Source organism: Bactrocera tryoni, chromosome 5 (assembly GCF_016617805.1).
Source record: "Bactrocera tryoni isolate S06 chromosome 5, CSIRO_BtryS06_freeze2, whole genome shotgun sequence".
Classification (NCBI taxonomy): Eukaryota; Metazoa; Arthropoda; class Insecta; order Diptera; family Tephritidae; genus Bactrocera; species Bactrocera tryoni.
In genome coordinates, this window is record NC_052503.1 from 45,750,167 (window position 1) to 45,777,007 (window position 26,841).

The window sequence follows — 26,841 nt, forward strand, 5'->3', positions numbered from 1 at the left end:
TATTTTGTCATCGAGTTCCTTAACTCTTGTCGGTGATTTCGCCGAGTTCTATCACTTACATTCATTTCCCTCCGCCATACGACACGTTCGGGCTGGTCTCCACATAAATATTTTTTCATCGAGTTCCTTCACTCTTGTCGCTGATTTCGCCGAGTGCTATCACTAATATTAATAAGGTTGAAAATACTTTCAAAAAATCATCTATTCCGATAGTTTCACACACCAGAGTTGTACAAATGCTCACCACATACCTTAAGAAATTTCTGACTCTTAAACAAATGTTTTTAAAGAACCCAATAGGTTTGAGCTCTAAAATAGACGACTTTGTCTCTTCTACCGGAAAATTATTTAACATCGCTGCTTGTAAATGCATTTATTTTTCTTCTTGCACTTGTCCAAAGGAAAGGAAAGTTCCTATCAATGAACTACCATTTCTCTTGGACCAGAGAACCAGAAGAATTGGTCGCATTGGAAGTGTTGATCTACTTGAAACAAAAAAGATTACAAAAAAAATGAACGTAAAGAATAGCTTTCAAAACGTTATTCAACATCAACACTTACCAGAAAAGTATCAGCTAGAACACGTGACCATTCAGATCAGCCAGACTCTCCTACAGACGATAACAATGTAGATGCGTCGCACATGATTTCTTCCAAAAACGATGCTGATGATGAATTTTCTCTTTCATCCTCTAAAACCAAACAAAACACACTAGTATTAGAACACACTGCTTTAGCTGCCCAAAGATTTGGAGTAAGTGATAGGGCAGCGGCCTCGATTGTTTCATCCGCTTTTCTGGATGCCAAAAAAGCAAGTTTGATAACAGAGGATCAGGCTAGCTTTGTCACTGACAAATGCAAGATTAGTCGGGCAAAACAAGTGTTGGAATTAAGCTCCAAAACACGGAAAGTATTGACTCTGTATATGGGCTGTATTTTGACGGCCGCAAAGACAATACACTTACACAAGTCAGCGAAGGTAAAAAGTACTACCGCGACACTGTCAAAGAGGAACATACTTCTCTTATAGCGGAACCTAGTTGTCATTACTTTGGCCACGTCACCTCTCTTACCGGGTCAGCTGAGGGTGAGACCCAAGCTATACGGCAACATTTACAAGACAATTCAGTTGATGTGGAATATTTAGAAGTTGTCGGTGCTGATGGCACCAACACGAACACAGGTTGGCAAGGTGGAATCATTCGGAAACTAGAAGAAAGAATAGGTAGGCCAACAGTGGGTTGTTTGTCTTCTACATTTCAACGAACTTCCATTTCGTGCTCTTTTCGAACACATAGGTGGTGTCTCAAAGAGTTCAAATACATTATCTGGCGACATAGGTAAACTGCTCTCTGATTGTGAGAAGTTGCCCGTCGTCAAATTTGAAAGTTTTCCATCCTGCCAATTACCTTCTGAGGTTATTAATCCGACCCAACTTAGCACAGACCACGCTTATCTCTATAAAATATCAAAAGTTGTTATTTCCGGTAAATGTTCCTTAGATTTAGCGTCGATGCATCCAGGTAACATGTGCAAATCTCGCTGGCTCAGCTGTGCAAATAGAATTCTGAGATTATACATTTCTACTGACAAACCAACAAAGGAAATAAAGATTTTGGTCAAGTACACACTTACAGTTTACTCACCTTTGTGGTTCTCAATAAGATTCAACAGTTCAATCAAAGATGGCTCGCGCCATCTCTATGCTACAATTCAAAGGTCGAGATACTTACCTGCTAAACTGCGCAAAGTTGTCGATTCATCCATTCAACAGAACGCTTTCTTTGCTCTTCCAGAAAACATTCTCCTTAGTATGATGACTGACGAACGGATAGACGTCAGAAAGTTGGCCCTTGACCGTCTTCTGTCAGCCAGAGAAGCAGAGTCTGACACTGTAAATAGAAGGGTTAGATGTAATAAAGTGCCAAAGCAAAGAATTTCAAAGCTAATAATTATTACGATATGATTAACTGGAAGACTATTACCTTGACTGTTCCACCAGTTCTTTGTTCAGTTTCTAACGAAGAACTCATAAAAGGGCTGTCGGGAGACACTGCAGAGGTATGGAAATTTAGTTAATTCCCCTCTTACACCGTGGCAGTCGAGAGAACCGTCAAACTGGTGACAGAGGCATCTTCTAAAGTTATTGGCTCCCAATCTCGTGATCGTTTTATACGCCCTACACTGAAATCTAGGCAACAGTGCCAAAGTTTAGTACAAAATCGGATTTTATCAATAAATTTGACAGACTAAAACAAGCCTGATTGGGTTGGGCTTGGAAGGAACCCGAAGAGCAGCCACCCCCACGCGGTATGTTCTGGGTCACCAATACAGGTTAGCTGAAAGCTGCAACAATTTTCACCTTGCGCTGTGGCGCGCCGCCTTTTCGCTCGTATCTCGGGAACGGTTCGTCCTACGGCCATTATCACATGCATCATTTCGGTAGCAAATGACGTGACAAATAACTTTTGTTTTATATAATTTGCCACGAGATGCGTATTTCAGGCGCTAGGTAGACAATTTCACGATTTTAGGCGAATTTCCGAAATTTCAAGGCCGGAGTTGGGGTTGAAGATGCAATCCGATCTCAAAACAAAAGGTTGCATTGGAATCAGGTAGTACTAAGGCAACTTTTCTGCACTATCAGAAATCGCGAATCGAAAAAAGTCCGGAATCGACCCACCCTAGTGGTCAACCATGAGTCTGTCAACCGATAAAAATCCGTTTCGTTACCAATGCGTACGAGCACACTTTCTCCTGCGAAAGATTTACAGAACAAAATGAGTTATTTAATAGCATCTGGAGAAAGTCTGCTTTAATATGCTTTTGTTAAATCTGTGATACAATCTCCGCATTACTTTTATCATATCTCGTTTTTATTTGAAACAGGCGATCGGAAGAAGGTAGAACCGGCTGAGTTAGTGCACTGAAGATATTTCCCCAATGCAACTGCATTGTTCGTATGCACGCATTTACTACTGGAATGTGAAATGAACAATACAATAGCAGAAATCAATCGAAACCTTACTAACGGACAAATTTAAGTTTTCAGAAAACCAGAATGCAATAGCTGCTGACAAAAAGGATTATACGAGTCGGATATTGAAAAGGTGCTATTATACTTGTAAGTGTGGTTGGTCAAAAGTGAAAGTGAATTTTTTAATAAACAGCGCTGAAAATATCTTTTTGAATATACGATCCACAGGCATTATCTATCAAATACCGTAAACGTGGTGGTCTTACTACTACGTAATATACATTATTGAAGACTAGAATAGTCTAGCTTTCTCTAAATAACGAATTGAACAAGAAAAAACGTTTACTTTGGTTGCACTATCAACTAGAATAATCTCCACAAATAAAAAATTTTCAATCAAGAACTTTATTTTGATAATAACGCGTAATGACCAAAATCTTCTTGTAAAGGAAAGAAAGCGTATAGAATTTCAAATCGATTGCTAAAAAGCTGAGCGACTAGTTCGCGTATACATATGAGCGTGTACAGACAAATAAACGTTCCCTTCTGGGTGGTACAAAGTTCAAGTAAAATTAAAAATAAATAAAATTTATTACTAGAAATTTTCTTAAATTAAATTGTTCACTACAACATTTTTTTTTAACTAAGAAAAGTGACTTTTCTACCTGTAATGCCGATTGCGATGCAATAGTCTGAAATGCTAACAGTGGTCATTCGTTTATTGTCATTAGCATTATCTTCTAAAACCTGTGAAGTACACTGGTACTTTTGCCTCAATCTCTTTTACAAGTATTATTGTTTTATTATGTAGAGGAAGTAACAAACAGGTTTTATTTACACGTCGACAAATTGTAACAATCAGGCAAAATGCATAATCAGCCTGATTTGCAAAAATAATTAAAAATCGGGGTTTTGACTAGTTGTCTGTTATCATACCTACATAATGATCAATTTTGAAAGTAAAAAAATCACAGTAGGAGATGGTTGAATTTTTAAGGCTTGAAAAGAGTTTATCTCTATTTCCAAACTACGAGCCCTGTTGAAACGAGTTATATGACAAAGTTGTTGGTAAAGAAAAAAACTACAACTTTTGTATTTGGAACAAATTTATGTGAAAAATTAAAGTGAGGTAGCTTATGATTTTTTATCTTTTAGATACAAACTTTTTTGTTTAAAAAAATTGAGTGAACATTTTTTATACTCGAAATATTATATACCTTCTTATACTCTTGCAACCTGTTGCTACAGAGTTTTATTTTTTTTTGTTCACCTAATGGTTGTACGTATCACCTAAAACTGAGCCAGATATAGAAAGGGTTATATAATATATATAAATGATCAGGATTACGAGAAAAGTTGAAATCCGGGTAAATGTCTTTATATCCGTCTGTCCCAAAGCAAAAGGTGAAATAACCACATTCGCCCAGTACGAATACTATAAGAACCCTTACCGACAGTTTGAAAATGGATGAAATCGGAAGATAAACCCGCTCCTCCTCATATAACGGCACTGTTAAAAACTGCAAAAATCTCAATAAATCAATAACTAATTATGGTAGAGACCGTAATGCTCGAAATGAACTACAACTGTTCAGTACAAATAGTTGACTTTTAATCGAAAATATTGATCAATGTTTGAGATATCTAATTGAAATTCAGAGATAATTCTGCCATGCCAATAGTTTGTCTACATGTCCAAAATGGGTTCAATCGCATCAATCTTTCCGTTACCCCCATATACTTAACATAAAGATTTTCGAACTTACGGGTGACTTTGGACCGCATATATCGGCCAATATGGGAGTTATCCCAATGAAAATGAGAAAAAATTTAGCTTTGTGCTCAAAAATGTTAAATTTTGGCGAAAAACTTAACTCTATATAACTGTGGGACAAAGAAATGCGACCGTGCGAGCTGAACGTTTTTGACACACGACAACACTGACTGAACGAAAAAGGGACTCGAACGGAATAAAACCAATAACGGACTTCACTTGAATAGCGGACGGCGACCAAGAAAATTATATTGTAAAGCACCAGTTATTAAATAAAACATTGATCTTTTGTACAGTTGCATTGTAAAGAACCAGTACTTTAAATGAAGCGAAATTGATCTATCGTTTGTAAAGTTTGATAAAGCAAAATGAAATAAAGTGAATGTAATAAAGTGAAATCTATTGTGAAGCGAAGTTGGTCTAGTTTTATTTCTGCGCATCAGCCATTGGTTTCAGCAAACCGGACTTAGCGAGTCCGCTACGTTTTTTATATATCAGTCGGTTGGCCGTACGCTGTCTCTTGTCATTGGAGGCTCAACGCAGCCAGTCCTACATAACTAATATCCGGATTTTCGAAAATTCGGCTGACTTCACTCTATATTATTGTTGTTATATTATATTATTATTTTTTAGTATGTGGTATGTTAATAATATGTGCAATTGGGAAAAATAGATAAAATCAAGTCGATATTACACCAACTCCCATATATTGCATATTTATAATGCTTTTCCTTTTTCTAGCAAATCTTATGCTGAATAACTCGGTCAGTGTTTAAGTTATATAGAGTAAATGTATGTATAAAATTCGGTACCTAAGTGCTTGAATAGTTTTTGTTGTTGTTGTGCAAAATTTCATCTCGCTACATTAGTTCATTCTTGATTTGTGTTATGGATAGTGAAAGTTTCAAACGGAGTTTGAAATTGAGGAAATAATCGTAGTTGTTGTACATACTGTGACATAGCAATACAGGTAGAAACTGTTAGAGGGTTCATGGCGTTTGAGGGCGTGGCAGTGGTGTTTTGCTTATGTGACATTCTTCCTCCAACTCATTCACTCAGCGTGATTCTTTACAAGGAATCGATCGCTCTGGCAGAGGCATCAAATATAATAGATACGCTGCTTATAACGCTCCGAAATCGAAAACAAAAAGCTGGGGAACATTTTCGATCCATTTATTCAGACACGAAAAAAAAGGCAGCAGAACTAAAAGTTGACGAAGAAAAATCAAGAATCTGCGGCCGACAAACAAAACACGGTAATTTTTGCGTGAGAACTTGCGAATAATACTATAGGGTCTCAGTGTACTACTATAATCAAATTGAAAAGTGTTGTATGTATATATGTATAATATGATTTGAAAGTCACTTATACGCCATGGTTATCTCACCAAACTTTATATGCCTTTCAATTTAGGGTTTAATGTTAAGCATTACATTCCTTTCTCATCACTTTTCATTTGGTTAATTTTTTCCGTGTATTATTTTTTCCTTTTTCCACATTAATTCTTCTTAGGGAAAACGGATAATTGATTTATGACCATCAGGGACATTTCTCAAAGTCGATTAATTTGTCATTAACATACTGTTGCACACATAACCAAAAAGTGGAGCCATTGTAAAGAAATAAAAATTGCATCGAATTATAACTGCTTTTACGCTCACGAAACATCTTGCAAAATGCTTAGTAGTATTATTCACTCGATTGTTTTTAGAACAAATATGTAAAAATTATAGTGATTCTAGGACAAAACAAATTGAATTGGAGGTCAATGGAAAAAATTGTAAACTTTTAGTCTGTTTTAAAATTTAATAACTCAATATACCAAATATATTGAATTAAAATAATTTGGTTGACTGGGTAAAGTATACTGGTAAAAATCGAATTTTTCATTATAATTAAGCGGGAAAATTTAATAATACATTTAAAATAAATATATAATTTATTAATAATATGATTTTACTCTATAGATTGAATTCGAAGAGATATATCTAACGTTAGTAAGGAAAAGTATATTAATGAAACTAAGATGGAAAATAGCTATACCGAATAATAAGCTATTAAAAAAATTATTTTGACCTTCTATCAATTACCATGCCCCATTATCTTTTGTCGCCGACATCTTTTGTAATCGGATACCTTGCGCTCACTAAGAATAATGCGTTTTATTTAATTCGAGTTAAAACTCAACAGTTTCGTAGGTGTTCTCTCCTAAAGCTGCTAATTTTTTATTTCAAATTTTGTCGACTGCATCCAGCCATATAAAATTGAAGCTAAGAAAATGGCTAGGAAAAATGAAAAGAAGGAAGCCGAAAGTAGGCGCATATAACAAAATAGCTACCAAAGAGATATGTAAAGACAAGGTGTATCGTAATGTGAATATCCTTATCAAAAATGAAAATTAATAGTATGTAATGCCATTAGAGGCAAGACGAAATATTTCCGGTCATCAAGCAAACAGTCGTCACACTCGTGGCTAAGCTCCCACGTCATTGTTAACAGTCATAACTTCGAAGTCGTAGATACTTTCGTCTATATTGGCAACAGGCACTACTTCGGAATGAAGACGTAATTAAGAAGTAAATTCCTCTCTATAAGTCCTGCAATTTGATGCAAAAGCATGAACGGTGACAACATCTTTGGAGAGATCAGATAGAGAAGGAACTGGCTGCACTTCATACATTCTAAATTCGTATAGCGGTGTCTACGCAAGTAAAGGAGAAGAATGCCAGTAGAATTTCGCTTTAATTTGACATTTTTTGTATTCCTTTTTAGTATTAAATCTGGCCTCCATGAAGCGCTTCCGTACCATATTCGTTGTAAAATTTAATAGCTTTGACACATTTACTTAATAAGTTATCACACTTTTAGTAGTTTACAAAATGATTGTTATACGGGAGTTTGAGTGGTTATAATCTTATTTAACCGATTTACACAGTAAATGAAGAAGTTTTAGCGCACGAATACCCTTCGCCACTACAATACCCTGTACTAAATAACGGGTTTGTATCTTACTTAGTCATAGCCCCTTATATAGTTTCGCTTAGCAGTACATTTTACAGATTCTTATAGATCGATTTCACCCATCTGCAATATCAACTCCTTTTAGGTCAAAGAAACACCTGTACTAAATTTCATCAAGATATTTCAATCATAATTTTTGCGGGAGTTGCAGTATCATGGTCATTTACGTGTAAATCTATGTTGATTAGTTTTAAGTGTTACAAACAATGAGTATACTTTGCCACGGAACTTATGCAAAATTGCGTTGTAGTTTGCTAGCTCAATTATTTCTTAGGAATAATTTTAGTGGCGTTATTAATTTAATTCTAAAAAATTGCTACTCTACGCACTCTTAACTTACCCTTTAAAAGTTGCTTATGAAAACTATCTTTTTTCTTTGTCTTGATTATTGTTAGAAACGTTTCCGTCAAATCACGAACGCGTGAATGTTTTTTCGTCTGCTGACTCCTGATTGTTCACACTTGATTGTCTCTTGGCCCGTCAAAACAACCATCAAAATGACAGCAGCTTACTTCTGTGCATCAACTTTTTGACACTTTTTGCACTTCATGCTAACTTTTGATAATTGCGGCGCTCTATTATATCCTGACACTATGTTGTTGTTCTTATTGCACAGAGATAAATGAAACTTGTTTGGTAATCTCGCTCAAGGATAAGTGCAATTGTGAAATAGGCAACGAAACCTTCGCGCTCTGGAATAGTAAGATGAAGTGAAGGCGCAGTGTACGAGTAAATATAAAGCATACAGAACGAAATGACAATAAATGTGAGATGGAAAACAATAAATACAATATATGCTACAATACGCACAGATGAGTCAGTTAGGAAGTGAAATAAGACCTATTTTGAAAAGTTTAATAACGCAAATTTACATTTACCGAAGCTAATAATATACCCTGTTCACGGTATAGCAAGGATGACGTGGTGTCCTCTCTTCTTTTGTTTCTAAAGTATGAGAAACAAGAAATTCCCACTCAACTCATTGTCGCTGAATATAATATTAGTGAAGATATTCTGACACTCGTTCGAAAAGTACTTGCATCGTAGATCTCAACACTACAAAAATATTTATGGTATATTATAATATTCATTTGAATTAAACATTTTTTTGAATGTATGAATAACGTATGGCTCAGTTTTATTGGCAATAATGTGTATTTTTTGTGTATATTTATTTATTCTAGGTGCAAGAAAATAATATAATAGATTTAGAAAATATAATATTATAAAAATAAAATATAGTTACCCAACTATAACAAAACGCCTTTAATATTGATTAATTTCTTTTCAAATATGCTGAAGCTTAAACGTTTCGGTGTAGTCCTGATAACTTGGAAACTTAAGTATCGAAATTCTTATCGAATTTAAAGAAATAAAGTATATTTACTTTAGTTTTGTCAGCAAGAATAGTTTTGTCAACAGCAATGATACTATTCTTTAAAACTTTAACGTATAATTGTACCATTGGTTTCAATTCACAGTACTTCAAGCACAAAAAGCACTGTTGTTAAATTCTAGTGTAATGTAATCAAGAACTCTTGACGACAACAAAAACGCTTAGCGAAACACAAAAGCATGCAAAACGAATTGGTAGCTTTTTAACCTACAATATTCAAGCAATACAATGCAATAATTATAAACTTGTTCCTCCCTTTCTGTCTTCTAGCTATTCTCGTAATTACCTGCATACAGAGAAGGCGGCATGGCAGCGGTTATTGAAGTAATCTTTTTGTTTCACTGTCATGCCAAAGGACATCGCGTTAACATCACGGGCCACTACTTGTTTGCAATTGCGTGCCTTCACACCAAGAGGTATGAAGAAGCGTCACTGTGATCAGTGTAACCCTAGTAGTTAATTTTAAATGCAAACGGCAAAGTGAAGAGAGCCATTGAGTAAATACCATTTACATTCAGAGTGCGACTGAGTAGTTTTAGTAGCCTTCGGATATATACAGACGTCTGCCTCGTATTTAGATGATTTAATTTACAGATTTTATATAATTAGTTAAAGATTTAAACGACAGTTGAATATACCCTATACCAGAGTTACTAAACTTGTTATATTATTTTAACCAACATCGAAGAAGTTTTTTCTATTAGCGATTCACTCGCTAATCATTTTTTGTAAATTGAAAAGAAATTATTTTGGCATTTGTATGTTACTAAAATAGTTTTAAAGTTTAAATCTATTTACCTTAGAACTGAACTAACACACTTTTCTATTTCATTCTGTCACAGTCAGAAACTGAACTACTAACCTACAAAATATTTCGCCGAATACTTGTACGTTATAATCTGAACAGGTTTGAAGTAAGCTTACGAAGAAGTATAGAGAGTACAAAGTGCAAATACATATGTAATTATGTATAATATTATTTAATTTTATACACCACTGACCACCTCTCCTTTTAGTCTATTTTGGAAAGTTATTAATTAGTTAATTAGTATTAAAGTAATTGCGGCTTATCACGATATCTGACTTGAGTAAGAAGATACCTAATGATCATATGCTAATGTGTTCTTAAAAATTAATGATATTGATATTTTACTGAGGCAATGAGTACTTCACTACTTTACGCTAGTATGTCAAATACACTTTGCGCGAAGAATAGAATCTGCGAATTTAGAAACGGAAATCAGCCCTTATTGAGCTTGCCTCAAACAAAGAGCACACAATTGTACACGCATTACATAATTGTCTGAAGCATGCTTTAAACACTTAAGTTGCAATGCAGCAAATTCAATTATTTAACTGTCATCTGCAACGCTGCCCCTGCAGCAACTGATTTAGAATTGTATATTATGATTTCAGGTGTCAACACGATTTCTAACAGAAAGTCTAAGATTTATCAACAATTTAATATTCTTACTCAAAAATACTAGAGATAGAAAGTACAAGTAGTGAATTTTAATTTTAACTTTACAATGACCTACAACCTTAAATACCTTTGACATACCTAACTTATACATATAGTACATCGAGGTGAGAGACTACCCTGGCAGACTCATAAATTGTCTTCGATTAGGTCGCGGATAGAATTGTTTCTGGCGTAGATAAAAGTTTTCCCACCTTTAAGGGTCAAAAAACAATGTTTCAGTTCCTTTGTGCCAGTATGGCATGGTTTTGTAAGACATTATCTTTTTGCATTTTACACGATTTTCGGCAATTTGTGCTTAATTTATTTTTGGCTTATTTATCTTCACCTGGGCTGAGAGGATAACCTTTTTGTACCCTAACCAGGGTATATTAAGTTTGTCACGAAGTTTGTAACACCCCGAAGGAAGCGTCGGAGAACCTACAAAGTAAATATATAAATGATCAGTATGCTTAGCTGAGTCGACTTAGCCACGTCCGTCTGTCTTTCTGTCCGTCCGTCTGTCCGTCTATATACTTATATCCGTATACGAACTAGTCCCTCAGTTTTTAAGATATTGTTTTGAAATTTTGCAAACGTCATTTTCTCCTCAAGAAGCTGCTCATTTGTCGGAACTGGCGATATCGGACCACTATAACATATAGCTGTCATACAAACTGTACGATCGGAATCAAGTTTTTGTATGGAAAACTTTCGCACTTGTCAATGTACGATATCTTCACAAAAGTTGGCACAGGTTATTTTCGAAGATAGTAATTTAATATGCGAAGAAATTGTTCAGATCGGCTTACTATAGCATATAGCTGCTATACAAACTGAACGATCGGAATCTAATGCTTGCATGTAAAACTTTTGCATTTAAAAAGATATATTTACGAACTTTGGTATATAAGGCAACAATGTAATCTCCGATGAAATGAGCGGTTAACTATATCATAGAGCTGCCATACAAACTGAATGACCGGAATCAAATGCTTGCATGGGAAATTTCCTCATTTAATGATTTATCTTCACGAAATTTATTATGATTTATAGTTTATAGAAATAATGTACTATCGAAAGAAATTGTTCAGATCGGCTCACTATAGCATTTAGCTGCCAAATAAACTGAACGATCGAAATCAAGTTCTTGTATGGAAAACTTTCGCATTTGACGTGGTATCTTCTCGAAATTTTACATGGATTACTGCTTAAGGTAATAACATAATCTCCGCAAAAATATTCAGTTCGGATTACAATAGCCTGCAAACTGGACACATATGTAGTTACTAAAAGAAATACACTTGTGAAGTGTATATTAGCTTCGGTGCAGCCGAAGTTAACGTTTTTTCTTGTTTATAAGTTTTATTTCGTTCTGCTTTTTTGTGATATTCGATTTTATTTCTCTTTTTTTTAACTTCACTCCTGGCGTGTATTGTCTTTCAATGTAAATGGGAAAGGGTTAAAATTTCTATAGCTTTTTTATGCAGTTTAACTTTACAAATAAAAAGGAAAACGATTTATTTCACACTGTCCTACTTTCAAATTAACAAAAGAGTCCATTGATATTTTTAAATGCTTGCTCAAATATACTTACGTGTAAAGAGTAAGCTCTATAGACACATACGAAAATAGCCTTTATATTTCGAGATTTGGCAAGTCACAATTTTACTGTAAATTTTATCGACATTTTTGATGTTATAGATCGTCAGAACGTTTTGACACACCGCCTAACATAACACTACATTTTGCCTACTGTAACTTTATCTCATCCAAAAAATGGGGTTAATCGCGTACATTTTGAAGGGATTAATTTTTGCAAACTTCAATGTGGGTTAAGTCACTAACGATTTATCGGTCAACTTTATTAAATTTTTAGTGACGAAACTCCATCAAGGAAAAGTAAAAATTTATTTATTTAAATCCAGCAATTTCCTATTTCCCATTTGAAGACTTTTCTTTGAACTTTTAAATATCATTTATAAAAAATGTGTTAAAATAGGACCGTAAACGTAAACAATACTTGGTCACGCATAAAAGTTGGTTTATTGCCAAGATAACCACAAAGCAAACACAAGTTCACAAGAATGCAATGACTTACAATCGACAATAAGTGACTATAATTCAGAGAATCGGAATTAAAAAGAAAAGAAAACGAAGACAATAATAGCAGACCACAAAGACAGTTAACCAAATTCAGTTCGAAAGGATAGGACAAATATGCACTTTCCTGCTACCAAATTTTACCTGAGCTCTGTCGATTTGCAAAACTATATTTGTATAGCAAATAACTTTCGAATTATTGTCAAACGTAAAATACCCACTATAACAATTCATAGAGGACAGAAAAATTATCATAAAGTTCTAAGCTAATTTAAAGAAGAACGAGAGATACTACTCTGCTGCAACCATACTGGTATACATATTAATTTGATTAATAGTCCAGGTAAGAAGCTCCAGTGAAGTAAAAAAGTATTTCGCTAATCTTTTAGACATACACACATAAATACTATGTACATATATATACTACACATAAAGACAACAGATTACCATACTATGTCTAGCGAAGATGGCCATGCAGACAACTTAGAAATACATGGACAAGTAAGGGAAGGCTAAGTTCAGGTAAAACCGAACATTTCATACTCTTCCATCTTGCAAGGATTAAAGTCAGGGTCATATTTTCAGGTACAAAAGTCTTGTTAATTATTGCAAATAGTCAAATAAAGGTATTAGTCCAAAAATTCGGTACCTAGGGGTTTGAAGAATTTTTGTTGGAAACTGGAAAGGAAAGAGTTAGATGGAATTTTAAAATGTGTTACATGGGGATGATTGCACAGAAATGTCAGAGGAATGATACGTACCAAATTTCGTTAAAATAGGTCAGGCGAGTCTCGAGATATATGATTTCACCTAACAGTGGGCAAGGCCCACTATCTCGAATAGTTTTGGGTAATACAACAACCGTTAGGTGAACAAAACTACATGGAAGGTGATTATAAAAGAAAATATGCAGGTAAAATATTCACGTTAGACGTTTGACATAGGCAGCCAACCGTCTTGCAAGCTAAGAAAATGGAAAAATGAAAATAAATAAATAAGGTATTTCTGCTTACATTTATTTGAAAGAGGAATGGTGAAGCATTACAAGAGCTGCAAATGCAGCTTGGATGTATATACATATACATATGGATGTGGAACGTGACCCAGAGAACATATGGTAGCTTGGTGGCAGAGTCTTTTGCACCAGTATCGTAACAACATGCATTACGTGCAGATGTGTCGAGAGCCTATGGCTGTTATAGTTGGGATGAAAGGACCGCATGACCGCAGAAAATGAATGCGGTCAACGTGAACAAATATTAGGATGTTTGCGTCTGCATGAAAATGCAGATGTTCTTACATTCTCTAAAAAATGCTTTTCACCGTAACGAATAAATGAATAGTCACCTACTACAAAAATATATATGTAAATACATTTTTATTATTCCAAGTACGGGGTCTAAATATTCAGTACCACGATTTAATTTAAGTATTAATTTATTTCACTTATGTATCTGGTATTTTCGAGTACCATTCAATTCATTTGAAGGACAACTAAAACCAATCTTATGCTTAACTCAAGCTTATATGGAAAAATAGTATGTAAGCGAACTGGCGAAAGTAATAATGTTGTTATTATATACGGGGCAATGGTCTGCCCAAAGAAATGTATAATCGTATGATGTCGCAAGCTAAAACGCATCACCAGATAATGGTCTGACCAAATAACGGTAGAAATGTCGAAACGAAAATACATACGTCCCCTGATCATGGGGATGCAGATGATAGGGCAGCGTGTACCTGGATAATGGTGATGCCAAATTGCACAGTATAAATCATTTAAATTAGGTGAACTTATTATTAATCGTTAACTTTCCTCCCCGGCTGAACCGTTAGGTTTCAGAAATTCTCTATTTAGATCAATAAGACTTTTACACTGGACGTTGACAGTAGTGTTTAACAAAAAGTCCTTTAGGTGTGTGCTTTTCACTGTTATATTCAACAGTTACTATTCGTACCAATCCGTCAATGCCAGAGTGAACTTCAGTGGTGCGACCTATGCGACAATGCGAGGTGGGTAGATTCTCGTTCTGAATCATTACTATATCTCCTGGCTGGAGATTTTCACGTTCACCTTCCCACTTGCGACGTGCCTGTAAGGGGGATAAATATTCACATTTCCACTGCTTCCAAAAATGCTCGAACACTTTCTGTTATTGTTGAGAGTGCAAAAGACGATTTTCTGGAATGTTATCGATAGGTGGTTCTGGTCTCGCATTGAGCGGTCGACCAATGAGAAAGTCGCCAGGTGTGAGTGCGCAACTACCACTGGGATCATCGTGAAGAGGAACGAGTGGCCTAGAATTCAAACAAGCTTCAAACTTAACAAGTAGAGTACTTCGTTCATTGAAACGTAATATTTGCCGAGCAATTGTGTGATAGAGATGTTTTTTTGCTGAACGGACAGCTGCCTCCCAAAAACCTCCATGTTGGGGTGCGGCTGGATTGATGAATTTCCATTGCGTGCTGGAAGATGTAATATGCTGAGTTGCATATACATTCCTCCAACTTTGTAGTTCTTGATATAGAGCTCGACTAGCACCCACAAATTGCGTTCCGTTGTCGCTATAAAGGATCGAACATATTCCACGTCGGCTTATGAAGCGATCAAACACATCGATATATGCCTGAGTTGACAAATTTTCCGCAAGTTCGTAATGTACGGCCTTTGTAGCCATACAAATGAAAATCGTCCAGTAAGTTTTGTTTATTGTAGTGACTCGCGTGCCGAAAGTTGAATGACCCGCAATAGTCCAACCCGGTATGGGTTAAGGATGAGGCAATCATAACCTGGCACTTCGAAGGTGATGACATCTGTTGCTGCTAAATTGTTCGGGAATGTCGACGTCATATGACGCATTGATGAAGATATGACTTTACAATCCGACGTTCATGCATAACCCAAAATCGCATACGTACTGCACCATCTCCTGTATCCCACCATGGATACTGCACTTGTAAGCATCACTTACGAGAAGTTAGCAAGAAATATTTGACGTTTTTGCTCATACGTTAATTCCGAATTTGTTCACCGACCACCTACATGCTGTATGCTTTCTTCATCCAAAATCGAGTTCAGTGGAAGCAGTTTACTTGACGAATCGATGCTGGAACGGGATTTAAATGCTCTAATTTCAGAACGACACATATTATTTATCTTGGCTTTGACAAGTGATCAGTGCCCATTCTTTCTCTTCATCAGTAATCAACTCCTGTGATGTCTGACTTCTGAATGTCGCACATAGAAGCATTTGTTCTCAAAAACTGAACAAAATCATTTAAAGTGATTTTATGAATGAAAATTAATAAAAATGCTTGATTGAATAAAATAATGCAATATATTCAAATAAAACAAGAAGGAGGGGCTAAGTTCGGGTGCAACCGAGCATCTTATATTGAATATATTTGAGTAGGGGGATCGACCAGATTTTATTTATTTTTGCTCATCCCACATACTCATTACATTATACATTAAGGTACCTCGCGTACATTCATTAATCATATGGAGCAAGCCCAAGTGGATGTTCGAAAATCTTGGTAATAGTTATAAGGGGGAGGGGTGAAGTTTTCGCCCATTTGTATCTATTTTAGTCGGAAAGATACAGTGTTATGAATAAAACATGTTCTGAAACTTTCATTGAGATGACTCAAACATTGGCGGATATGTGCCGCATAAAGTGATCTAGAAGTTCGAAAATCTTTTTATTAGGTAAGTTAGGAGCCCTGGGAAGTATTGACCATATTCAATCCACTTTTGATATAAGGAAATACAATTGGCAGGAAAGGTTTCTGTGTGAATTTCAATTTCAATCTCACACATTGAACGATATTTTCGGTCAAAAGTCAACTATAGGTACCGGGGTCGACAAATTCGGTTACTAGAGGCTTTAACAGTTTTCGTTGGATTTGTACAATTTTTGGTCAAAAGATGGAATACTTTAAGGGAATTATTACCCCAAAATTTTATTCCGTTTTATTTATTATTTCTTTATTTATGTATGGGAAGTAGACGTGATTGTAGTCCGATTTCGCTCATTTTCACACAGCGATATAGAAATATTAAAAGAATATCACTTACTAAATTAAGTCGAAGTCGGTCAGTCGGGTTCCTAGATATGGGATTTTACCAAAAAGTGGTCGGTGCCACGCCCACTGTCCAATTTTCACACCGGTTCCGATAGAGCCCCCTTATACCATTTATACCCATCTAGAATAATTTAGCAGGATTTCAACATTTAATTAAAATAAATAAATAAAAAGAGTATTCATTTTATGCAAGTGACCAACCACCAACAACGTGTTTTTTTTAAGCAGTGGAAAGAAGGTAAAAAAGTTTAAGTTTATATAATATGATAAGTAGAAACCCTGTAGTTTAGTAAAAAATTTAATTTATAACTCGACCTACCACGACACTATAACAAAAACAATAATTTCAAAAAAATTAAAAAATTTTTTTTCGTGTTTTTGATATTTCATAGTTTTTCCGAAAAAAAAACAAAACAACACATTGACTAAATTAATATTTATTTTACTAAAATTAAATACATACCATGGTGTCCAGAATCCACAACAAATATTATCCAGAATTCCCTTCACGCAACACAAAACACCAGTTGCAATTTCAAGAATAATAAAGAGTGTCGAGAATAAGGACGTGCGTACTGAACGAAGTCTAGGTTTCACTACTTGTGTGGCAATATGGCGGGCTGTATTTAGGTACTAAAAAATCAATTTTGAGTAAGATCGCTGTAGATTGTACTTCTCACTTTTGCCTGTTTTTGAAGGAAAAAGTTTTTATGTGTGTCCGTTTGTCTGTCTTTGCAGGTAACTTCAGTAAAAACATATCGAGATTTCATGATGAAACTTCGTCTACATGTTCCTTGGTACTATGAGTTCGAAATAAGAAAAAATACTGAAATTTGGTAAAGGGAATCAATTACTTGAGGAAACTGTTAAAAGAAGCTATTTCTAATAGGTTTAAGTAAGATATGCCCTCTAAATATCTAAAAGTTGTAAAAGTCGGTCATACGAGGTGTGTTCAAAAAGTATCGCGAATTTTGTGTTTTTTCAAAAATTATTGATTTATTCATGAATATCTATTTTGTCCCCTTCAAAGTAATCCCCATGAGATATTATACACTTGTGCCAACGGTTTTTGCAATCTTCGCAGCACTTCAAAAAATCATTTTTTTATCTTCTTTAGCTCCTCCTTCGATGCCGTCTTTATCTCGTCAAGAGAAGCGTAACGTCGTCCTTTCATGGGCCTCTTCAGTTTAGGGAACAAGAAAAAGTCACAGGGGGCCAGATCTGGGGAATACGGTGGCTGCGGCATCATTAGTGTATTGTTTTTGGCCAAAAAGTCGCTCACAAGCAACGGTGTGTGAGCAGGGGCGTTATCGTGGTGGAAAAGCCAATTTTTGTTCTTCCACAAATCCGGGCGTTTCTGGCGGATTGCTTCGCGCAAACTGCGCATAACTTGCCAAATCGATATGTTTAGGTCCTCAGCAATTTCTCTAACAGTGATTCGACGATTGGCCAATACAATTTTCTCCACTTCATTAATTTTTTCGTTTGTTGTTGAAGTGCTCGTGCGTCCGGCACGCTCTTCATCGTTCACATCTTCTCGGCCTTCTGAGAACATTTTGTCCCACCGATAAACGTTGCTTCGGTCCAAGGTAGCTTCTCCGTATGCCACAGTCAACATTCGGAATGCATCTGCGCACTTAATTTCGTTTTTCACACAAAATTTGATACAGGTTCCTTGATCAATTTTTTTGAATAGGTAAAAATCGAAGACGATCCAAAACACGTGCAAGCAAAGCAGCTGTCAACAATTAAATGAACATTCAAAATGGCCGAGCTTGTCGGCATAAGTGAGAGACATGAGTACCAACATAACGCCATAAATAATTCGAAATTCGAATATACGTAACCCGGGAAAATTCAAAATTCGCGATACTTTTTGAACACACCTCGTAACTTTTAAGGCCTCCAGTTAACGAAGAGGTGGACACCATTTACTGAATATATCGGAAGCTGTGAGATATAGTTGAAATTTAAAGACTACTCTTTCCAGATACGTATGTGTGTATTGCAAAAATGGGTTGAACCATATTAATACTTTCTATATCTAAAAAAATTTTCGAACTTCCGTCTGATACTGTTAGTGAAATTAAGGGACATTATCTTCTCTCAGAAATATATCTTTGGGCACAAGATATTGAATATAAAACTAGGTTATGATATGACCTATAAAAGTTTCAAACAAGCGGTGAATTTTATGCATTATAAATTGGTGGTACCTTAATGAAACTCATAGAGTTTTGTTTTTTGGTAATGAGGTTCCCTACCATCAAAAAATTAATAAAATCGGATCAATACTAACCCTTAATGTATCTTCATTTCCTTCAACAGTTCAAACTCTTAGCAAAATAAAATAATGCAAGTCAAATGCACAAAAACCATGGAAGAATTCTTGTTTTTTTTTCTTTTGACTTTTCCGTGTACCATTTTTTTGCAATCGGTTGTTTAAAACAATAATGTAGACGCAGAAGCTGAAAATTGCTCGATATTTCCCTGAATTTTTACAATTGAAAATTTACAATCGAACTGAAATTTTATGGTTTTCATTTATATGCTAAACGCTATTTTCCCAGTCAAAACTTTTAATAGTGAAATAGCCTTATTTTAAACTTTAGTGTTGAAGTAGTTCTAAATGCGAAACTTTTTTATTGTTTGACCCATTAGCGAAGCTATTCAATGGCGCAGCCAAGAAAACAAATTTAAAAGCTTTTATCGGTGCCAACAGTAACATAAAAGTCGCAACTGTTATTGTGGGCGTTAGCTCATCCACGGAGAATATATGAATGCCACAAAGTGACAAAGCTATTTGCATAAATTTTTCGGTCGAGTTTGACTGCCAGTTTTCCTTGCTCAGATCCTTAGAAGTTCAGAGTGAGGGGATTTCATCTTTAAAGCTAAGTTTGAGACTTAAAACATATTGCCAAATACAGTAAACACTTTAACAAACTAGCTTAAATCGATATGCAAAATGAATTGATTGAACAACAAGCTGAAGGATGTTAATACAAACAAATATTCAGCCATTCGAAATTGTGGCATCCATTTAGTGAATATAGCATAGGGAAACATTGACACCACCAGTAGAAAAAATATATTATTGTCGACCTACGGAAACGCATACGTTTATTCTTCTTATACACTTGCAACCTGTTGCTTCAGCGTATAGTAGTTTTGTTCACATAGCGGTTATATGGATCACCTAAAACTGAGCGAGATACGAAACCAAAAATGTATAAAATGCCATAACTAAGCACTCAATTGAGATATAAGACTGTTATTTGGCACAGAGGATCGAATTAGCAAGCAGCACTTATGAGCGAAAATTTTTTAAAAAGCGGTGGTGGCCCCGCCCTCTTATAAGTTCAGTATACATGTCTCTAAAACTAGTAAGGCTACAACAACCATATTTGCTCAGCACAAATACTATACAAAATCCTACCGACAATGTAAAAATGGATGAAATCGGAAGTTAACTCTATTAAAAACGATACCACCGAGATGGTATGGGTGTGAAAATTCGCCGATGGGAGTGGCACAATCAGACTACAACCACGCCTACTTCTCATTAAACACAATTTCAAACTCAAATTGATTCTTTCACTTTCCAGTGTACAAATCAAAAAGAAATTAATATAACGTAATTAAAATATACGCTAATTATTCTTTTAAAGTATGTCACCTTATGATCAAAAATTGTAAAAATACAACCAAAACTTTTCAGGCCAAGGTAAATAATGTGTGAACCGCAGTACTTATGTATAGTAGACTTTATACACAATAAATATACGTTCCGTAAATATGAGCTGTTTGAGGACCTAATTATTTCTGAACCGGGTATACAAAGTTAGCCACGATATTTATAACATCTAAAATTATACATCAGAGAACTTACATATAAAGAGTTTATATAAATTATCAGTATGAAGAGCTGGGTCCAATTAACCATAACCGTTTAGCTTCAGTGATGTTCTCGTTTTGTTTCTGTTGTTAAAGCCAGTGTACTATAAAGGTGGAATGATGGTTTCGCCTCACGCAGAGTCCTACTAACATTTATCCAGGTGCTTTTTGAGGTCGCGTGTTATACCCAATTACAGAATGTACTATAAAAGTTAAAATCTAGTCGTATTGAAACTATACTAAATTTTCAGCTTGACTTATATTAATATTTTTTTTATTTTACATAAATGTATTGTGCATGTATATGCTTGGTTTATTTACCTATTGGCTAGCATAATAATTAAACAGACTGGCTAGATGAGTTAGCGCTCCCCCCTGAACACACGTCACTGGACGATAACACACCACACCAACTCAATCTACAAATGAAGACACCACACGCGAAGACATCACACATGAAGACAACACACATGACAACATCATAGAGTTTCGCGTATTCACCACCCATCAGACCTTAAAAGGATCAACAAGAACGGACAACGGCCCTTTTTATACCCTGAACAGGGTATATTAAGTTTGTCACGAAGTTTGTAGCGCCCAGAAGTAAGCGTCGGAGACCCTATAAAGTTTATAGTATATACAAATACTGATCATTTGTATTTTGTATTTATTTGTTGAGCTGAGTCGATTTAGCCATGTCCGTCTGTCTGTCTGTCCGTCCGTCCGTCTGTCTGTATATATACGAACTAGTCCCTCAGTTTTTAAGATATCGTTTTTGAAATTTTGCAAACGTCATTTTCTCTTCAAGAACTGCTCATTTGTCGGAACGGCCGATATCGGACCACTATAACATATATGTAGCTGCCATACAAGCTGAACGGTCGGAATTAAGTTCTTGTATGGAAAGCTTTCACATTTGATGTGGCATCTTCTCGAAATTTGACATGGATTACTGCTTAAGGTAATAATATAATCTCCGTTCAGATCGGATTACTATAGTATGTAGCTTCCATATAAACTGAACACATAGTTACTATGTAAAATAAATGCACCTGTGACTGGTATATTAGCTTCGGTGCAGGCGAAGTTAATGGTTTTTCTTGCTTCAATTCCCGTTCATAGCGACAACATTCTCCGGCGGTCCGCAGCAGTGAAGCGAGTGGCGAAAATAGTTGAAAGTGAAATAAGTTGCGAAAATATTTAAGTGAAACAAATTCAAAGTGTATTTAAATTAGCCAAATTTAAAGTGAAAGTGTATTTAAATGAACTAAAATTAAAGTGTATTTAATCAAAATAAAAGTAACGTTTCCTTCTAAAAATTGTCTTGGAATAAAGTTAAAAATTTGCAAAGACTAAAATAACAAAAAAAGATGCTAAGGAACCTGCAAAATCGAGTGTTAAAAGATAAAATTAAAGAGTGAAGAGCTAATTGTAGAATAAAACTAGTGATTAAGTAAGTAAGTAAGTGAGTAAACACGGACAACTGAAATGAACAATCTCTGGCTTGCTTCAGATAGCATTTTAGAAGAGCGCACAAAAATTATTACCGCATGTGTTGTGCATGCATTACAAAATACCGGGCGGGCTGAAAAGTTTCTGTTGGAGGGATCTACTATTTCATATCATTCATATGTTTCAGAAATGGCCCTAATTTTCAAAAGGAAAGCATTTGTAATAGAGTAAATTTGAGTTTGTTAGGTTGTATATTTTGGAAAAAAATTCATTGGATTCGCATTTTTACACTGTTGATTCATTGCTAAAAAAAGGCACGGCTGGATATAGTAATCATTTGGAAGTTTACTGAATCCGAGGACAGGAGATCGAATAAAGAACTCTGTAAGCTTTATATGAGGCTGTTACGGGCAAAAATAAAAAATCTCATAGTGATATTGGATGACTATAAAATTAAGTATATTTCCATCACTACTAGTTGATACTCTAAAGATAAGGTTTAAGCAATATTTGGATCACGAAATATTTCTGTAATCACGATAGGAATTTATAAAATAGTATGCTAAATCTTGAACACTTACTTCGTTATTCAATTTTTGTCTAGCAGTACGATTCATTTAGCCTACTTTCAGTTCAAAACATGACTTGATCACAACCTGTTAAAAAAAATCAAAAAATATTCACATCATCTCAGTAAAAGTTCCCTGTCGCTTAAGTTATCAAAACTTGACAAAATCTTCTAACATTTTATTTTGTTTGAGAACTCTATATTACTTTGTTATCTTGATGTCTTGTTCTTGACACATAGGAACGCCAAACCCTTTGAGGGTTTTACTGTACTGACCTAGTACTATCACCCTGACTTGGAATTTCTCACCTCCCAGACAATAATCCCAAAAATCTTCCACAGTGTAATTGGACCTAATCAACCGATTTGAACCAAATTCGGTACATAATATTAGATTGACATTGTTATGTTACTCACAATGGGCGGAATCTGAAAATCTTAGTTCCAATATGACTCGATTATAAATTCCATCTGATTTTTTTACTTTTCAGTGAATATGTGAATATAAAAATACCTTTTCAAAGTATAAGGCCGTTGAGGTTTGCCTTCGCCAATCTAAAAATTGTGAAAATCGGCCTCTAAATAACCAGCATATGGACCCAGTGCGTATGGGTAACTTTTTATCGAAAATTTCGGAAATATCTTACTGAAACTCTCAGATTAGATTTTCCTAATAATTGTGTAAAAATAATAGTATAAACGTCTCTAGCTTGGTAGAATCGGGTAAATAATTCCTTGATACTCGCATACCTTAAAAAGAAGGTTCGAATTCCCAGTTGACCTTATACTGCATGTGTCAGTCAATATGTAAATTATCTTAATGAAATTCAGAGAGTATCTCTTTCCACTAACAGTTTTGTGATTAAAATAGCCAAAATTAGGTGAAACTTTGCCCTAGCCCCCATATAACCTTACATGTTATATATTGCTCAATATGTAGTAATATTTTTTGGTTGAAAATCAGAGAGTCCGTTTTTCCGGTAACAATATGTCGTAAAATCTAAATTGGATGAAATCTGTTCAGTTATATCATTTGCTAACATAAATATATGTATATGCATGATAATACTTCAAGTTGGCGTTAAGTCATACATCGTTTAAATAGAAATATGTTATTGAAAAGCCATTTTACCGAACTTTTCCGTTATTATACAATAATTAAAAAGCAAATGTGACTATTTTGCGTTGACGATTGGCTAGCTGAGATTCAATAAAGACAATTCTGAATCGTTTTTTTAATCAATTTTTAAAATCTAACTACACGAATCATTTAACAATTGAATACTATGTACGTGTAAACTTGAGACAGTAAACCCATACATATGTTCTTCTATATTGTATTAATCATATGCTGAAAAATCAGCAGTGCAACTAAAACTGGATTTCAGTAAGTTTTCTTTCAAACTTTGTTCTAGTTGCCTACAAAACGTATGGACTAAACTCTAACTTTCAAATCAGCCGGTTATACCTAAGCCTGGGCCTGCTCCCACTGTTTCCCCAACCAATTGAAATATTTCTAGAAAATAGGCTAAAAAATTAGCGTATAGAATTTTATAGAGTCTGCCAAAAGCAATGTGTGTATGTATTATATATGTGCATGCAGCACGCCTCGACTATTTAAGTTACCCTGCAACGATTTGCAATGAATTCAATTTCTCAACTGCCATCAGCAGCGCCCACCACCACTGTAGAAACTGATTTACAATTCTATGCTATCATTGCAAGTGTCAACACAGCTGCCTACCACATCCGCGGTCATATATTCTTGTGCTTTGAGAGCACTGCAAAAAGCACTTAAGCATCCCTTGGGAAGCTAAAGGTTTATTAAAGATTTATTACGATTTTGCAGAGACATTCAAGGATTTAGGGCAGTGAAATTTTAGCTACCATGTCACAAGAGTTTAAATAATTGTGCACACATTCGTAGAGACAAAACAACTGACTTCAAAAGGGTCGATTCTGGCAACTGTAAGCTTCTGGCCTTCCTAAAAATTTACATTCCCCCATAAACTAATAATATTTTAACACCTTATCGTTGAGTTAGCTGCATCAATTCTTATATCTTATAAAAATACACACACAAGGCTGTGTCCTCCTTACCTGCTGATAATTTGCAGAAATTTGTACAAACCATAATGGAATTGCTTTGCTCGACATCTTCCTTCGCTATCTACTCGATTAGAGCTGTGAAGGATAACTTAAGGTATACTTAGCTGCGCTTATCTTCGTTCGTGCTATCGAAAGCTGGGTATTTATTTGTTGGTACAAAGGTTAAAGTTTTGCCAGAAGTTATTTTTTCGTTGCTGTTATTTCACAGCACTTAGAGAATCACAGTGCTTTCTTGTGTTTTCTTCCCTGGAGTTCATTCATTTACATTTGTGCGAGCGCTTTTTGTCTTTTAGTTCCAATGAAGAGAAAGAGTTGTACTTCAAGTATTTTAGAAGTAAAATTTGAGTTAAATTATTTTTTACATTGTTTTCATTTGTGCATTCACCGGTTCAGCTGCAGCTTGGCATATGTGGTGAGTTTGCACAGTTAAACCCAACTCTTTGTTTACACGGTAGATACGTCCCTCTGAAATACGTGTAAAAATCAGGCGTTTCCTATAGTGAAAAGGGGGATACGTTCCACGTCATCTGAAAACTGTGTAAGATGAAATAAATAACTATATTTACTTGAAAAAACTGTGTAAAAATTTTGAAAACCATAAAATTTCAGATATACATACAAGTTGTATGTTCATATGGCATTTTATTGAGCATTATAATATAAAATCGAAATGGGGGATTTCCCAGTTACTACTATGTATGTTCATTTCAGCAATGGTGCCAAGTGTTGTAAAAACAAAGAAATCACAACATCGTATTTGGTAAGTTTATGTGGCCAAAAACAAAAGGACAGTGCAAAGAGCAAGAAAAAATGATACAAGGACAGCTATGCACTTCCTCGCATTTCGAACGGTATCGGTATGCTGTCACATACACACATAGATTCTCCGGGAGGCGAGAAAGCTTGCGAATAGTTACCGACCAACATATCCATAACTGTTTTACGCTGCCACTTTTCCACTCAAAATTATCGATTATTTCCTCAAATTTTAGTTTTTATATTTTATGCCCTGAACAGGGTATATTAAGTTTGTCACGAAGTTTGTAGCATATATCTGCCATATAAACTGAATGATCGGAATCAAATGCTTGCATGAGAAACTTCCGCATTTGACGATATATCTTCACGAAATTTTGTATGAGTTATTGCTCATAGAAATAATGTAATATCGGAAGAAATTGTTCAGATCGGCTCTCTATAGCATTTAGCTGCCATACAAACCCAACGATCGGAATCAAGGGCTTGTATGGAAAACTTTCGCATTTGACGCAGTATCTTCTCGAAATTTTACATGGATTACTGCTTAAGATAATAACATAATCTCCGCAAAAATTGTTCAGTTCGGATTACTATAGCATATAATAGCTTCCATACAAACTGAACACATAGTTACTAAAATAAATGCACCTGTGAAGGGTATGTAAGCTTCGGTGCAGCCAAAGTTAACGTTTTTTCATGTTTTTGAAATGCAGTGAGAACGACAAGATAATGAAAGGACTGGCAGCATCTTATCATTTTACAGTGTTGCCGCTATAATCCAGCTGCACTAAGCAGATACTGCGCGTCAGTGCAAAACTTCGCAAATCATCCACGGTTTGTGCAGTGTGACATCTTTATCTGCATTAGGCGATTTTTTTTATGTCGTCTTTCATTGTGATATTCACGGTCCTTAGCGCTGTTTGTCATTCACGATTTAAAAGAAATGCATTTTTTACGGCCAAGCAAAAAGCTAACTGATGGCTATAAACCAAAGCTGACAGTGAATGTTAGCGAATATGATACGCGAGCGTCACTAATACATCATTTCAGAGAGTCCTGTAAGGAATAGTAAACGCGTGAGAAAGGGTGTGTATAAGAAAAGTTCTATTATTATTTTGCATATGCATATATTGCATAACAAAATATCGGGTTTTTTACCCTGTTAAGCAGGGTCGATTTAGCTATGTACGTCTGTCCATCCGTCTTAACATTTGTATGTGGTATATACAAACTAGCCGCTCA